Here is an 18,930-nt window from a genome sequence, read left to right as displayed (position 1 = left end):
TTTAGAAATGTTTGTGATTGTTATATGTACCATTATTGTAAGAAGATTTTAGTATATTTTGTAGACATTTTTAAAGTAGGGTTTTAGCTATTATTGACAGATATTCTAATCCTCTAGTTGTAGGGTATAGTGTGACTTGACTTTGCAGTTGTCGGAACATTTGTTTAGTTTGTTTACTTAGTTTTGGACCAATTTGGGTCACTGATTGTTCCATTCTTAGTTCTTGATAGCTATGTTCTTTTATCAAAGCTTCTAGTAGGTTATGGAATGTGGGTCTTGTTCTGCTTGTGGTAGCTTGGAAAGCATTATGCCACCCTTCTACACTGTTGTTGGTTTTTGCCTCTTTGTTTAAAGTACTAAGATAGACATTCCACCAAGGGATTTGGAATTTGGGTTGGCGTCGATGTCCAGATCTGTGCAACCTTCCCACCCAAGTATCTTCGAAATAATCCAGTAATGGGGTTAGTTTATCTTCATTTCTCTTGTAATATGTGCTGTCAATTAATAAATTATAGTGTTCCGCTACATCGGTAACAGGAACGTAGGCCAGTGCTATCAATTTTTTAATTTGATAGGCAAAGGTGCTATCTGTTGAGTACAAAATACTTAAAGTTGATTTTTGGAGATATCTCCATATGCTCTGATTGAAATGATAGTAACAACCCTGGATTGCTGTGTGGGGAAATATTTTCAAAATGCTATTAATCATAGCTAATTCAAAATCAATAATTATTTTTTCTGGAAAATAATTATTGATTTCATTTTTGAGAACATTTAATATTTCTGTGTAAGTGTTTTGCTGTTTGTTTGGTAGCAAACAGTAAATGAAAGGGATGTTATAGTTATGGTATAACCCGTGGATGGAATATAGTTGATAAAAAGGTTTTGGGCATGGTTTAAATGTTCCATCCATCATCCATTGGGGACACTGTTGGATTTTTCTTAAATTACTTGCAGTTGCAAACATTATGATTCTGTTTGTACTGCTTTCATTGTCAAAAAGGATAAATTTGTCTTTATTGTGTGTGATGGACATTTCTGGTGAAATAATAATTTGCTCAAAAGTAGTAGGGTTGGGTGGAGTTGTGGAAGTGCGTCTTTTAGTGTATGCAATTGTGCGTTTTAGTGAGTCAATAGAGGGTAGTTGACCTGAAGCATGGGCTGGGACTTTTAACAGTTCCTCTTTAAGGATTTGTGTTGTTGGTCTATCACTTTGTGTGCTAGCAGTCTTTATACTTTCTAAAGCATCTCTTATTTCAATTTCTGTGACATTGGGGGGATGATTGTGTTCCCTGGTAAATAGCACATTAGTTTCCTCTGTAGTAGCCCTTCCATAACATTTGTTTGAGTAATATTTTGTACATTTCCAGAAAACTTTTCTACCACTTTGTCTTTCCTGACTATAAACATAACCCATATAACATAACAGTAATTTATTTTTCTGTGACATTACAAATTCTGCACCTTCTGTCATTTTGTTTTACTTGTTCTAGGAAAGAGTAGAAGGAAACCAAATCAAATTACATATATTTCACTTAGTGGTGCAAACATAATTAATGTTGTATTTATACTTACGTTTACTAAAAGTAGTAATCACAAATGCAGAACTGTATTTTGAAGGACTTTCTTGTATGTATTTCTTTATTTACTGTTGGTAAGAAAATATAGAAATGCTAAGTTAATGTATATACATAACACACGTTTTTCCTAGGAGAAAGCAGTTTTTTAATTTGCTTAGTACTACATTTGATGTGAACATTACATATACTTACTTGTTTAAATAGTTGAGTTGTAGTATTTGGTGGAGTACATCAAGGTAGTCAAGTTTAGATCTGTAGAGAAGATAGAATAAATACATGTCACATATTATAAAAATTATTTTTAACGTTGGGAATTTGGAAATATTTAAAAGTATACTAACTTCTAAATATGTACTTTTCTTTGCTGTAGGTAGAATAGATGTATGATGTATTCACAATATCTGTAGAGGAAATATAAAATACATAACATGGTGTTAAGAACATAGTTCTTGTTTATTTCTGAAGTTTTACACTAATTGATGTATACTTACATTTTTTACAAGGGTAGTCTTGTCTTTTGGTATAGTTGATGTAGGATGTTTTTATTTGATCTGTAGGGAAGATATAATATGCAAGATATGTTGTTTAGAAACTAGCATTTTAAATTTAGGTTGTTTAATAACAAAAACATATATACTTACATGTTTATTTAGTGTAGTTCTATACATTTGTAGTGTTGAAATCGGAAAATCGCTGAATATCTGTGAATAAAATGTTTTAAGTAAAGTATGAATCTTGTGAAATAGTGTTTAAAAACAGCTGTTGTTGTAGAACAGAGCATTAATATATACTTACTATCTTATTTTGCAGGGGAAGAAATAGAGCAGGTATTAGGATTTTGTTTGTAGTAGTTTCTATCAGAAAAGTAGGAGGAGATAAAAATTACATAAGTGGAAGAGTTAGGAGATATAAGTAAAATAGTAGACTACTAATTTAGATTTTTAAATAATGCAATGTAACTTACTTGAATGATTAGCTAGTGAGCTGGATCTTTAAAGATGTTTGTTCAGGAACAAAATCTTCATAGTGTTGGCATCTTCTTTCTATAGAGTTAGCAACAGCAAATGGTAGAATGGATTTATCCCTTTTATAGTATGTGTATTTTGTGTGCTTGGATTTGATTGGTTGTAGGATGAAAGGAAGAATTGTATAGGCTAGTTTGAATTTTTTTTAAGTTAATTGGTGTGTTTGTTGATGTGAGAATGGTGGTATGTGGTGGTTTCCGCATTAAAGCAGGTTAGTTGTTAAATAAAATAGATGTGTAAGTATAAAAATATTATGAAAATTTGAGTTACATGTAAAGATTCATTTTCAAATGATATAACCAATTTAATATAATGTATAGGAAATGATGATAAATAGTAATGTTATAAAAGTAACAGGTTTTATATGTAAAATGTTTTTGTATAGAGCAATGACTTTTATAGATGAGTAATATGGTATTTTAGACATGAAAGGGTACAAAAAATAACTCGATATTTGTTTAGAAACGATATTTTTGTACTCTATATTTTAGTAGTCGATATTTTGGTAGTGTTAGGTGTAATTTCATGAACAACGATATATTAGTAGTCGATATTTAATAAGACGATATTTATGTACTCGATATTCTAAGTACTCGATATTTTGTAGTCGATATTTTTGTATTTTGTGTAATAAGTATACAAAGTCGATATTTTTGTAGTCGATAATTATTCAACGATATTATTGCTAGTCGATAATGTGACCGTCGATAATATTTCAGTGATGTGTTCTAGATATAGAGCATTTTGTCAAGAACATTGAGATTGAAGATAGCCTTATTAAGAACACTTGTCAGACTAACACATCTAATTTTGTTTCCTCTCTTTTAAAATATAATGTCATTGATGCATTCTTTGAGATAGTATGTCATGAAATAGATGTAACGAAGAGAGTTAAAGTTAAGAACAATCTAACAAATAAAGAGAAAAATGCTTACTCTTTCTTGAAAAATGATTTGAATATTATTATCAGACAAGCAGACAAAGGAGGAAATGTTGTCATACTAAACTTTGATTATCACTATTATGAGGCGATGAAACAATTATCAATATCCACTGACTATGAGTGATGTAAAGACATCAAGTACAGTATGATTTAAGTGAAAGCTTCCACAATACTTAAGAAGTGGTATATTAGTGGTATGTTGGATCTTGAAGAATTTAGATATATGGACATCAAGGATAATATGATACCCATTATATATTGTTTACCAAGATTACATAAAGGTTGGAGTGTTCCGCTATGTACACCTATAATATCTGGGATTGGCCCTAGCACTGACAAAATATCTGAACATGTTTGCATTTTTCTGACCCCTCTAGTTACCAGTATTACATCCTATGGTAAATATACTAAAGACCTTCGGAATAAACTACAGGATATCTCCTGGGAGGGCACATTTTGGCTTGTCACAATGCACATAAAAAGCCTACACATTATCATTAGACATACAGGTTGACTGAGAGCTTTAAAATATTTCTTTGACACCAAATCTGCAAGTTTTTTAGACATGTAAAAATGATTACTGAATTTGTGGAAGCACAACAATTTGTTGTATCAAGGAGAGTTATTCCATCAAATAGATGTGCTCTCTCTTATGCTAACTGGTCCATGAGTTAGTACGAGAAGGAACATGCCTGAAATGACTCACTACATGAGGGCTATGATGATGTGACTTTGTGAGTATGATATATCAATGATATATTAGTGGCGTGGAATGGTTCATAACAGGAATTGAAGGATTGTAATAGATTTTTGAACAATAATCTTGTTAATGTACAAATGACCCTTGAATATCGCACTTCGATAAACATTTTGGATTTGGAACTGTTTAAGAAACAGAAATGAATGTCCAGATCCCATAGACAAAAGACAGCTAGCAATAGTATTCTCCATTTTAGTTCTGGACACCATTATAAGCAAGAAAAGAACATCCTACATGGCAAACTCATTAGACACAAGAGAAATTATACGAGTCATGATGATTATTCGAAGGTGGCAGGTGAGACACTAGGGAGACTTAAAGAGTGCAATTATCCATGAAAAGTTCTTATGCAATCAAAAACCAAAGTACAAAATATTCTAACATAAGACAGACCTTGTTAATGGATAGGACCAATAAAAAGAGCGAAATCAATAAATTTGAGCAAATTTGATTTATAACAAAATTCTGTGTTGAGAATGGCAAGATAGATAATGTTGTGAAAAAAAACATTGGGATATTCTGAAAGTTGATAAAAACTTGAGTAAGATCATTGGTCACTTATAGGAGGGTGGAAACACTAAAGAATATTCTTAGTTCTAGTGATACTGTGAGATTTAAGGCTACGAAAACTAAGGATTGCCTTACGAATAACATTCGTGGTTGTTTCAAATGTAGTAACTGAGTTGGTTGTAAATATATTACGTCAAAAACAAAGAGTTCTAAAACCATAAGGGAAGTAAGAAGTTTCAAATTAGATAATTCATCAAATGTAATTTAACTTACAGTGTAAACACGACCACTGGTTTAAGTAGCAAATAATATGTTGGATCAACTATACGCCATTGAAAGAAAGACTGAAAGAACATATCAATTCAATTAAAAGGGAAGACAATAAATCCCCACTTAGTCAATTCTTCCAAGGTGAAACAAAAATATCAGCTATTGGCATAGACCACACTAAGACATATCATAAAGGAGAAGATAGACAACGCCGGACCAGCATACCTAAACAAGCGTGTCACCTTCTACACCCCGAGCCACCAGCTTAGATCCGGCAACCTCGCCCCTGTCTAACGCATCCACAGGACCTCCACCAGTAGCAGATCCTTCTCCCACCTTGCTGCCAAGACGTGGAACACCCTCCCCACACAGCTGCAACAGACCCAGCACCTGCTGACCTTCAGGAGACTTCTCAAGACCTGGCTATTCGAGCAGTAGCTGTTCACCCCACCCCTGCTCAGCGTCATAAGACCCTCACGGGTGAGTAGTGCGCTCAACAAATTAATGATTGATTGATTTGTTGATTGATAGTAATACTACAAATGGATATTGAGCCTCCATTTCTGATGTTGATGAGTATTTTGCACTCTTACTCTTCTGTGAAGATCAGAAAAGGTGCAGAGCATTCGTACTGAAAAGAGTGCAATGGGAGAAAGCTTTTGTTTTAGATAATCATGTACATTAATTAATTAATTAACTTCAATATGCACATTTTGTGTATAAATCTTTTAATATATTAGTTTATAGAGTTTTTACTAATTAGTATTTTTTCATGGGACTGAGAAAGTAGCCAAAATATAGCTTCAATTGGGATTTTGGGGACATTAGGGAAAAAGCTATGCAAAAAAGTGTCTATTTTTTTCTCCTAAAAATGGCATCAAAGAAGGATTTGCTGTGCTGAAGTCACCATTCTCCTGGCTTTCAAGAACATCATGAGGTGAATTAAGAAAACGATTTTTCTTACCACAGTTTTGGTATTTTTCAAAGAGGTAGCCCATTTTTCCTATTTTTTCTGCTTTCAACCTACTTCCAGGTTGTGGTGGAAACCGGAGTAAAACCTATGTGTCATCCGGAAAAGCTATAGATTCTGAAAAGCAAACAGAATTGTGAATTCATCAAGGGGTTGTTTCTGTAGATCCTTCAAGGTTTTCTTAAAGTAACTAAGTTTTGAAATAAAACGTGTTGAAAATGATTAGGGAAAAACATCCATTTGTAACATTTTTATATGTAACTTCCTGTCATGATCACTGATTTATAAAAGCAATACAATATTATGTCCCCTATACCCTTCTGTTCACAGGGCTATAAAGGGTTTATTGATTTCCCAAAAACCGGCGGTACCCGGAGCCAACAACTGAGCTGCACATTGCATTGGGTTTTCATTGTGCTCCGTGTATAGAGTAATTGATATGGTAAAATATAAAGACTGAAAACCCATGTATTTCTGAAATAGACACCAGATACAGAGTTTAGGAGCAGTGGTTATTTGTACATCTCTGAATTTGTGGGTACCCATTCTAGTGTGTGAGTATTTTTCAAAATATGTTTTTCTTGCACATTGACTTACATTTGCAAGGCTCATTTTCAGAAAAATACAGTTGATAATAACAAATGTTCTATTGTTCTGTATTTCCTTATGAATGCCAATAAAAAAGGTACCTCACCTGTGTGGGTAGGCCTACTGCCGGAAACACAACATTGACACCACATTTTACAGCTCAAAACTGACCCTATTTTTGTAATGTAGCTAGCTGTGGATTTTGGGACGTAACTGAGTCCGCTCCTAGAAAAAGGTAACAGACATGTACATTTTGAAAACTAGACACCTAGGGAAATCCAAATGGGTGACCTGTGTGACTCCCATCAAGTTTTCTTACCCAAAAGCCTTTAAAAACCTAAAAGAGTTACTAAAAATACACATTTTCCTCACATTTCTGTGAGGACAACTGTGGAATGTGTAGGTAGCCACAAATTCCCTACCATCCAGCATTTCCCTAACTCTCCAGATAAAAATGGTACTTCACTTGAGTGGGTGAGGCTGATGGCCAGTGACAGGAATGGTGCCAAAATACAACATGGACACATCACATTTTTCCACTGAAATCTGACACTAAGGGGCCCATTAGGATGTCTGGCAAACCGCCACTGCCATGCGGGCGTTGGCCATCAGCCAGACATCCATACCCGCCCGCCACCCAATTTCCCCCCCCCCCCATATTACTATGGAGGGTGGACCGCGGCGGACGGAACGGAAAATGTTTAATATGGTGGCGGTGTATATTAGACACCGCCAGCCATATTAACATGGGCCAAAACAGATGCCTTTCCGTGGCGGCGATGCCACCATGGAAAGGCATGTGGTCTTCACTTTGAGGGCCCCCTATGGGTCCCCAGAGTGAAGGAGAGGAGGGGGTGCACGTGGGGGTACCTGTGATACCCCCCTGCAATTGCATCAACAAAGCGTCAGGCACCGCGGTGCCTGCCGCTTTGTTTATGCAAATGCATAAGTGCATTTTTAGCATTGTGGCGGGCGGTGCTGACAGCACCGCCCGCCACAATGCTAAAAATGCAGGATGCGCCCACCACAGTGGCGGGTGCATCCTAATACCCCCCACGGGACCCCCGCCCTTATGGCGGGCGGTCTCAATCCCCGTGAAGATGGCGGGCGGGCAAAGTCTGCCCGCCATCCTAATGACCCCCTTTGTTTGCAGTGTGGCTAGCTGTGGAATTTGGGTTGTAGTTCAGCCGGCACCAAGAGAAACCTAGTGAACCTGCAAATGTTTAAAAGCTAAGCACCTGGGGAAATCCCGAGTGGGGTGACTTGCATGACTCTCACCAGGTTTCCTTATCCAGAAGCCCCTTCAAACATCAAACTTTGAATAAAAAACATATTTTCCATTAATTTCCGTGATGGAAAGTTCTGGAATCTGCAGGGAGCAACACATTTCTTCCCACCGTCCATCCCCACAAGTCTCCTAATATAAATGTTACCTCACTTGTGTAGGCGGGGCTAGTGGCTACGACAGGAAAGGCACCGACATGCATCATTGATACATCACTTGTCTCCACTGAACAGTTGCCTTTTTTGCAATGTGGCTAGCTGTGGATTTTGGGCACTAGTTCAGCTGGCACCAAGGGAAACCTAGTGAACCTGCACATTCTAAAACAATTACCACCCAGGTTAATCCAGGGTGAGGAGACTTGTGTGGTTCTCACCAGGTCTTCTTATCCAGATGCCATTGCAAACCTCAAACTTTGAGTAAAAACACATTTTCCTTACATTTCTGTGATGGAAAGTTCTGGAATCTGCAGGGAGCAACACATTCCCCACTGCATAACATCCCCTCCACGTCTCCCAATAACAATGGACCACACTAGGGTTGGTAGAGCTAGTAACCGTGACTGGAAAGGTGCCAAAAAGCAACATGGACACATCACATTTTTCAACTGAAAATCAACCCTTTCTTTGCAAAATGACTAGCTGTGGATTTTGGGCCCTAGCAGGGAAAACTAGTAAACCTGCACATTTTTGATAACTAGACACTCAGGGGAATCCATGTTGGGGTGACTTGCATGACTCTCACCAGGTTTTCTTACCCAGAAGCTCTGGCAAACCTCAAAATTTGAAAAACTAAATATAGTTTACTCACATTTCTATGATGAAAAGATCTGGTATCAATCTGAAGGGAGCAACAACTTGTTCAGCACCTACCGTTCCCCCACGTTTCCCAATAGAAATGGTACCTCACTTGTGTGGCTGGGACTAGTGTCCAAGAAAGGAACAAACAAAAAAAAGGTCAATGAGTGTCCCTTTGCAAGTACTCCCTTTGGCAGCAACTTTATTGGGGCAAGTGTAGGAATTTTGGTGGTAGGAATTTTGTGGATTTCGCCTGATTATCGAAGAACATGCCAAAGAGAGGAAGGAAAATTTTCAATTTTCGGCAGATCTTGGGGTTTTCAGGGCATTGTGGGTAAGAGGACGTTGTGGGATCCATGAAAGGCACACCACCTTGTACTCATCTTGGTGTCTAGTTTTCATAAATGCCTGGGTTTGGCAGGTTTCCCTGGGTGGCCGCCGAGTCCAGGTCTAAAGACTGCAGCAACACCTTTTGTTGATATTTCCACTTTGCATCTTGGATCCAGCCCATGGGCCGACACTAGGCTCAACCACACAGGTGAATTACGATTTTTATCGGGAGACATGTGGAAATTCTGAGTGGAAATTTGTAGCTCCCACCAGATTCCAAAACCTTGGGTACATTTACAAGCCTCCTTGGCTTAACACCATGCTCCGCTACTTCTGACACGCAGGGCTGCACCGTATTTACAAGAATACTGTGCAGCCTTGGATTTCCCCCTGCTCTGCGCTAATTTAGCTGCCTAGTACCAACGCAGATACCCTTGCACGATAGCGTAAGGCTGCATGCGTGAGGGGAATTATTGTTTATGTGATAGAAGGTGTTCCACATAAACAATACATCCCATTTTGCTGTTTCTATGTGTGCTGCACAACTCAGCACAATTGGAAACAGCAACAACAACAACAACTAGAAAGTAAACATTTCTCCTTGTTGCGCCAGGGTAAGACCAGATTTTTACTGGTCTTGTTTTTGGTGCTGCCCCATATTTAGGCTAAAGAACGGTGATGGATTAAACCCAGATCAGTTGACTGGGGGTGAGTGTTTGTATTGTCAACGCTCCGTCCATCACCACCTTTGGGTTTGCCCCATATTTATGCCACACTTGTAAATATGGGGCAGTGTCAAACTCAATGAGTTTTGCGGTGGAACGCCCACCACAACACCCATTGCCCGCTCCTTTCATGCTAAGTATAGCGTGAAAGGGTGCCTTATTCACAAGGCTGAATTAAGCTTTGTTAAGTGCTTTAATGCTGCCTTGTAAATTAGGCGAAGCCCCTATCACCACTACAACATCAAGAAAAGTGACATTGTGGTGTTGATAGGGGCTTATAAATGTGCCTCTTTGAATCAGAAATGTGAAGAAAAGAGTTAGCATATTTTTGAGGATTGCAAGAGATTCATGGTAAGAAGACGTTGTGGGATACACCAAGACACATCACCCTGGAGACCCCTGTTTTCTAGTTATTGAAAATATCTGGGGTTAGTAGACTTACCATAGAGACAATGTACAACTTGCCAGAGAAAGACATAAAAGACAATATTACTACACCACCAATTACCACTCAATTACACACACAGTGTGGTTGGAATTTGCTGGAGGGTGAGTGATAAGTCAAAAATGTAAATTTTAATAACTAAAGATTTCACACAAATTAAAATGTAGAAATTACTGTTAATAGGAAACCAGCCAACTGGTAGAATATGAAATACTATTTATGACTGCATACACAACAGGTGTAACTAAGCACATCAAACTTCTTCTGTACCAGATGTGTGAGAAGTGTTGGAAAGGCAGCCATCCAAGAACCAGTGAAAGGGGCATCTGCGACAGGAGAACACAGGTTGCACGCAGGTGAAAGAGGCATAGCGAAGGTTAGCCTATAACTGATGCGTAGTACAGCTAATGAGATACATTCAAAGAGAAGCTGCATGCGGTCACGGCATAGTTGCAACTGACCGGGGTTGCCCTGGACCACTGGATGTTCAGACATGGCGTGAGAGCAATCTCAGACCCAGCCCTCAGCTGTACAGCCAAAGTAATGGTCTGAAACCGCTACATATAGTATGTGAATTGGAGGAATGACACCTGGTAGGACTCCAGAAATATCATGAAACAAAGGGACAAGGCCAGAGGCTATCAATAATTTGTGTGTCAGTTCTCTGAGGAAAAAAGTGGGAGTGCTGTGTTCAGCAGTGACTGAATCGCACGGGATGGTCAAGACACCTGGAATTCGAAGGTCTCTGGGCTGATGTGGAAGCGACTACTTGTCCAAACAGAAGCCCATTGTGCCTGCACACTGATTGAAGTATGCTTTTGCTTTGGGAATTTGAGGCCACAAATGGATATCCACAATCACATATAGGGGAGTGAGGAGAACATTGCAACAGCAAAGAACACATTGTGCAACAGTTCCTATATACATGATGCCTGCCCTGTAACCGCAGCAGTTGTGCTCATTCAGGGGGAGATAACTTCAGTTGGTACATAGATTTAGCATGGGTATGTTGTCAGGGACTGGTGTTCATGTGGTTAAACATGCATGAATTGCACATGTCACTTAAAAAGCCCTGTGCATCAGTACTTAAGTGTGTGAATGTGACAATGTCACCATCATCCACATGCCAGGATGTGATGTGATGCTGGCTCTTGTGGGCACACTGCTAAGAATGTCATTGGTCTGTGCTATGTAATCTGTGACAACTTCCGTCAAGTCTATGTTGATGTTGTTAGGGGGTTGGGAGCACACTGCTTCACCTCCCAGCACAGTTCATCCCTTAGCATTCAGGTAAATGCAGTTCAGTCAGAATGCTTACTTGTCATGGGACTGAAGTGTTTCACCTGAGTTAGGCAGGGACAGGTACAGAGACTTGAGTGGATTGTGGCCGCTCCCTCAGCAGACACTGATCACAATGTATCTAACTCCTACTTATGAAGGATGATAACACAACACACATGTGTCTAGGAATTGACAGCAATGACCTACATACAGCTGTTTTGACTCAATTCCACGAAAGACAAGTAATCATTTCAACTGCAGTGCATTTACCAGGATGCTGAGGGGTACACTGTGCTGGGAGTTGAAGTCGTATGTTCCCATCCCCCTTCTGTCCATGTTGATGGTGGTGGTGTCTGTTAACTAATGCATCTTCTACAGTGTTGCCTAGGGCAGTGCTTTTTCTGTACTGCCATCATATGTCAAATCACAGTCTTTTCCTTGTGTCATTCCAGGTTCCTCTACTGTGTTAATTGATTTGTTGCAAAAATCAAGGGGGGGAGGATGGATCACTTGTCCTGTATACCAGGGTCTTAGATTTCTCCAGGAAGTTAGGTAAAAACCCTCATATATACGTACTCAAATGGCGTGGGCAGTATATCTTGTTTCTCCGCCTATTGGTACTGTAGTAGCATCATCATTGGGTCTTTATCCTTGTAGGTATGCTAAACCTCCACATGAAAGGAAGACTAACTGGTTTACCAGTAGTGTCCAGAGATGAAAAAATTGACAAGAGGGCATTACTGTGCTCTGGTGACAGTGAAGTGAAGTTAAAAGCCCTACGTCACTGTAGTGTTCGGTCTTACTGGAAGAAGAAGGGATGTGAGTAATTAAAAACAGAAGGCGTGCGTAGGTGGATCTGATTATGAGCCCACCGCACTGGTGTGGGTCGACATGTTTCTGCCTCGTGTTGGAGTCTAGAGGCTTTCTTCAGGACCAAAGGTGTGTACGGAGACGCTTTGTGGCTCCTGTAGAGATGGCCTATCCGCCACCTGTGTGTAGGGAGGTCAGATCTAGTGTATCTGTACCTATAGATGAAAGAGAAAAAACACATACTGGTACTATTTTCGAAATGGATCCAAATGGACAAGTTTCAAGTCCAAGGGTCGTTATCTACCGTTTGTGCGAACTCATCTATCTAATTGAGTGAGAGCTCTATAACACATGTGAAATTAATTCAAAAGGTACACTAAGATAAAATAATGTAGCAAAAGGTTGTGCTCCAGGTGTAGAGTGCAATTTGAGTACGTATATGAGGGGTTTTACCTAACTTCCTAGAGAAATCTAAGACCCTGGTATACAGGACAAGTGATCCATCCTCCCCCCCTTGATTTTTTCATATTAACCCTGGAAGCCAGATGGACAGTAGCTTCTCTTTCCCCCTTCTGATTGATATATAATGGATTGTTGCATTCATCTTGACACAAAGGCATACAGGTGTGACTTATGTTTATTTGTCAAGGAGTGACAGGTAAAGGTTGAAGTTGAAAGTGATGTTACATGGATAGTTCGGGTGGAACACACAATGGTGGGATTCCACAGTCCAACAGTACACTTCCATTTTTGTGGCAATGTGGGATCGGATTAAAATAAAGTCAATACTTGATGTGACACTGGTGATATCAACGTTGGATCCGAGAACTGGTACTGCATGGTGCTTTGCGACGTGATCCTCCATGGGACTTTTTGGGACGCCCCCTACGCCGTTTGGCCAGGGCGGAACCTGCTGCACGATCAGAGGAGTCTGATGATTCACTGTAATGTGACTCATCCCTCCCTGTGGCCGCTTCTGAGGTGTTGTGACTATCATCTGGCTGGCCACGGGGGATGGGCAGCTGTTTGTGCTGCATACATGTCCCTCAAAACACCCACAAGCTGGCCCATGTATTCGGCAAAATGTCCCACATGAGTGTCCATGGAGCTCTGCAGCCGGCGGAGTTCCCACAGTTCATCAAGGACCTGGCCCATCTGTCCCTGGTTCTGCTGGTATGCACCAAGGACAGTTTGCACGATGGTCTGTACATCTGTCTTATTGTCCTCCTGTGACTGTCCCCCAGTTGTCCTGCCTCCTGCTCTGCTGCCACGGACCTGTGGCGGTGCCTGGCGCTGCCACCACACACTGTCCACAGCATCCCGAAGCTGCCTGATGGTGTTGACTGCAACTGGCACAGGGACAGTGTTGGAGTAAGCATGGGCGGATCTAGCGGATCTCGCGTACGCGAATTTGCGGATTTACGGATTCGCAATCCGCGAAGATACGCGAACTCTCACGGATTTGCGGATTTTCCCGTTTTTTGTGTTGGCGCGCGTTCGCGCCGATTTTGGGACAATTTCGCAATTGCGAACTTACTTTTCGGCTCGCAACGGCCGCGACTATGTTGTTTCTACGTCTGGTTTATCATCACAGGTTCACAGCACCCTCTGTTTCACCACTGCACCCTCTGGGACACCCATGCCACCCTCTGGTACATCCTCACTGCCACCCATTAGGTTTGTTTATCACTGTAGTTTATGGGGGGTGAAAAAAGCAAGCACACCTCCCCTACTTCAACTGCCATGAATTAATTTAGGGTTGATTAATGTGTCAGTTATTTAGAAAGTTCCAGTCTGGCTGGCACCTGCTTCCTTCCTTATCTGTAATTTGCTTTCTGTTGCAGTGAAATTTTTTTTCACAGGACCTTTATGGTCTACTTGTAGCTATTCTATGAGCCTGCTGTTTGGGTCATAGCAGGGTCATAGAATAGTTGCAAACTCTGGAGGGGCCCCTCAGGAAGCACTACAGTGAATGTTACAAATGTTAAGTTTGAACTTTTGCACCTGCTCATTGCTTTCAGTTTAGCAAAAATCGTTTTTTCTGCAATTTCGCGCGTTTTTTGGGGCGCGAATCCGTGCGAGATCGATTTCGGAAGCCGCGAATGCTTGCGAATACACTAATTTTTTTTTGCGACGTGTATGTTCGCGTGATTTTGTGCGTGTTCGCGAGGCGCTTGTAGCTACACGTTTGCCAAGTTACCCTAGCGGTCGTACACGGGCGCGGCCATCTTGTTTGCGTGACGTAATTCCGTTTCCGGCCGCTATGTGTAATCTCGCAAAGTGTGCTGCTCGCTAGTACAATTTCGCGCGTGCTCGCGAGGAAAATCTCGCGCGAACTTACCCACGCGGTCGGGAACGGGCGCGGCCATCTTGTTTCTCATTCATTGCTATGGTTCTGGGCATGCTTTCTGTATCCTCTCTGAATCTCTGCCATCCTTTGCTTGTTTGAAGTTTATTTGATCTATTTTACTTATTAATCTATCCCTCTATTTTTCTAGGTCTATATTTTTGTGTTTTCTGCTGCTTTTAGTTACTTTTAAACTACTTTTTTAAACTCTTTTCTTTTCTTCTTCACTATTCTATTTCTTCTTTATCATTTAACTTTATTTCTGCCCAGACCATGGTAAAGGGAGCCGGGAAGCACCCTGAGAAGGGGAAGGGTCCCGCACCCCGTGACCGGCTCCCGTGCGGGCGTTTGAAGGGGGAGCAAGTGGTGCCACGGGGGATCTTTAGCGCGGAGGAGGTGGCCGCACTCATCTTCCACGTCCAGCGCCGCCTCCCCAAGACGATCCTGGGAGGCGGCAAGATCGCAACCGGCTATGGCATCCGGGAGCGCCGGAAGCGGTGGGAGAAGGTGTGCCGGGCCATGTTTCAGCTCTCTGGGGTCCGGCGCACATATAACCAGGCCACCCACCGCTGGACAGATGTCATGGACCGGGAGCGGGACTTGCTGGACGCGCTCGGCGTAGAGGTCCCCGGGCTTGGTGAGTAGTAGTAGCTATTCATCACTACTCTGTTTTATCCGGCTCTGTCATTTGCAAATCTTTGTTCTTTACCAAGAGCAATAATGCTGCCGATTACATTGTAGGTAAATTATATTTCAAAATCTTCTATGCATTTCAGGTGCACTGCTCTCCTTCTCAGTAGCCTTGCTTGCTACTATGCTTATTTGTTTTGTATTTTGTGTTCATTTCATTGGCCTGAGAAATTATGTATGAGTGTAGTGTAAAGATAAGAACTGCGTAATGCTAGACACTAAGGGTCATATTTTCAATTACCGGCGCATCCCTGCAAAGTAGCAGGGGTGCGGCAGTAATTGTGTGCCATGCCACCACCACCCATTGGCCCAAAATGTCACAGAAGCCTTACGCATCTGTGCCATAAAGGCGGCGCATTGCTGGAGTTGCGTGCCAACGATGGCGCAGCTCCAGCAATGCTCTGGGGTACCCTATCTCCCCAATGCTGCATCAAGCCGTACGTCGGCTTCAAGCGCGCAGGGTTTGAGTCATGCATCATTGTCCTAAAAGTGACTGATTGACATCTTGTAGATTTCCCTCAGCCACTTTTAGGATTCGTTCCTGCGCAGGTACGCCCTCCCTTGCGCCGGAACGCCCCCTGATGGCGCAGGGCTTTACAACGTGATGCATATATACGCCGCACCAACACCATGGCGAGTCTTTTGTTCTGCCGCTGCGTCACAAAAGTCATGCAACAATGGAGGAAAATGAGCCGCAAGGGACTTCTAAATCAGCCCCAACAGACTGAAGTCCAGTCCTTCCTTTAGACACATGGCTATAAGAAGAAATAGTGGCGGTGGTCGGTGGATTGATAGTTTGAGTATTCACTGATCTGCAAGCAGGATGGACTTTGTCTGTCACTTCGCGTGCTGCGGACTGCTGCCTGCCAGGCCTAGGCAAACCTCTTTAGTAGTCTGTTTATTGAGTTACATAGGAACTTTCTAAGTCAACGGTCCGCAAATCAGGCAATACGAATAACGTAGTATACCACATGAGATAGATCCCGTGGAATAGTTGTCTATCTATTTGCTATTTCTCCAAAATATTTTGTTATTGTTCTTTTGAAATGTTCGATTTGGTTGACAAATCTCATCCATGTTTTCTGGTCTTTCTTTCTTTCATGTTGTACATCAGCTCCCCCCAAGGGCAAGAGGACACAGGAGGAGGGTGCTGTTCAGGAGGATGCAGGCCAGGATCGGGCAGGCGAGGGCTCCTTTGCTGCCCCAGTAAGTTTAAATTTTAATAAAGAGTACCTATTTTTTCCTAGCGTTCCTCATTCGATTTTTTCTAAATCGTCTTTGATCTTCTTGTAGACTGGATATAAATTCTTATCCTGCCTCGAATATGACTCCATGTGGTATTACTAGATTATTCTTATTAGTCTGTCTGTGTAGCTAACTAAGATTGGACATTTGGCAATTCCATTGTACTCCCATTCTATTCAGCAATAGCTCTATGCACTGTCTCCTTACTGACTAGATAGTGTGGCAGAGTCATTTAGCTCCCGAAGTCACCGATGATTGATCCCCAATGATCTCTAGATTATCGTACGCAGGACAAGAGTACGGAGTCACAGTCAAGAAGTGTCAGAGGCACTCATGCTTGCAAAAATTCCAAAACCTTTAGCTCATCCACTCTAGTCTGGAGGACCAAAAACCACAGAGTCTATTTAAGTTTAAAAGCTTTATTAAAAGTAAACACATTTATTAAAATCTACTTTGTCATAAAACTATTTAACTGAAAACGGAAAAGTGCTTAGTGCTGACGATTAATTGGACACATTTCTTGTGGTCGAGCCGAGCTCTCACCTGGTTTGAACTTGATCCTGGTCGTGTTCTTAGGAGTCAAGCTTCTGTCTGTTAGGAGAAAAAGTGGTGCGTGTTAAAAATAAAAAGCAAGCATTCATCAGTTGTGCATAAAAGTGCTGCAAGACAACAGCCTTCCCTGGAAAAAGGGACATTTTTACTTTAGAGTAGACAGTCACAAATTATTACATTGTATTCTGTTTTTTTAACATTTCTTTATTACTCCTAGACCAAATATTATATAGTAGTGAGTGGTGTATTCTAACATTCTTAAATGTACTTTGTAGGTGGAACATCCGGTGACGGGGCCAGCGCGGAGGTGGCGGTGTTGGGCGAGGACTCGGAGGACTCTGGGGAGGAGGCGGTGCAAGAGCCGGCGGACGGTCCTGTGGGGGTTCGCACGGTGGTGGCGGGAACAGGTAAGCTATATATTCCTTACTTATTGAGATTGAAGACTGCATAGTGTGCTTTCTGCACGGGTGTATTACAAATCAACCAGGTAGTAGCCTCCTCGAAATGTACTTCGACTTAGCTGTGAAGTTTTTGGTGAGAAGAATCCCAATAAGTTCTTAGATGAACGTGATGGATGGGATGAACGAAAAGCGAAAGAAGGGTGTAAGTAAGTGGGACGCGAAATTGTATGATGGCTGGCAAAGAAGAACGATATGTGTTTGCTTGGCCCCCGAGGTGGCTGGGAAGGAAAGAATATGGTATGGTGCATGGCTGGGTCAATGATGAAGCAAGGATGGGTGGAAGGACAGCAGCCTGGGTGGGTGAAACAGAAACTGTATGTGTGCGTATACTTTGAATGAATGGATTCCTGGAGCATGGTATTCTCTGACTCTTAGATAGCACATGTGTATCTAGAGAGAGTAGATGGTCGCTGGATGAACTAAGTGTTACCTTGAAGAGCATGTACCACCGCACCCGCACGTCCGTTCCAGTGTAGGGAAGGCAAGGAAAAGAAATTGTAAATGTGTCCAATACTACCATGAATAGTAGCAGTACTTTGTATTGCAACTGCAAGCACAGCATATATCTGGTTATTACGGTGGACAGTCCGTACCTCTCTTAATAACTTTAGTTTAGTTGTAGTACGTCATTCATGTGTGGGTGTATCACTGTTCACTCAATATTAAGCAAAGCACCTAAAGTCATCCCATATGTCATCAAATACGTCCCATGTGAAGTGATAGATAATCAAATTATTTAGCTTGTTCATTTTCCTTTTCTAGTACTCATTTGCACTGTAGGGTGAAAGGTAAATTAATTAAGCAGTAGCCCTTGTAACAGAGTATTCTCAGTGCCACCCGTAATAGAAAAGTAATAGCTTCACCACCTGCATGTACTGGACCGGTACAGTAACGCAAGTCTGTCTCACTCATCATGGTGTGCAACTGTTTTTCTCGGGTGCAAGTTCACTGTGCTGCCATTCTGCCGGCTTGCATAAGATAACGTACCAATTTTCCTAAACAAGAGAGAAGAAGAAGAATAAGACTGGTGTACTGTCATAGTCGACTGTAATGGAAGTCCATAGTGGTCGTAGAATTTGTTCATTAAACTACCACTAATGTTAGAGCAAGGATGCAGAAGTGGGAGGTTACATAGATACTGTCCTCAATAGTTATGTACTGTGCTTTCAATTTGCTACTTGTACTGTGACCCAACTTTCGGCTCAATCACTTTGTGTTATTAATGCTAAGGAGCATTGGTTACAGACTATGTCTTTCTTTCTTCATATAGTTGCTCCTTCCAAATCAACATCACAGAGGGAGCAGGCTCGAATGGCCCG

Source organism: Lissotriton helveticus, chromosome 4_1 (genome assembly GCF_964261635.1).
Source record: "Lissotriton helveticus chromosome 4_1, aLisHel1.1, whole genome shotgun sequence".
NCBI lineage: Eukaryota > Metazoa > Chordata > Amphibia > Caudata > Salamandridae > Lissotriton > Lissotriton helveticus.
The sequence above is the reverse complement of the archived record's forward strand: the minus strand, read 5'-3'. Positions refer to the sequence as shown.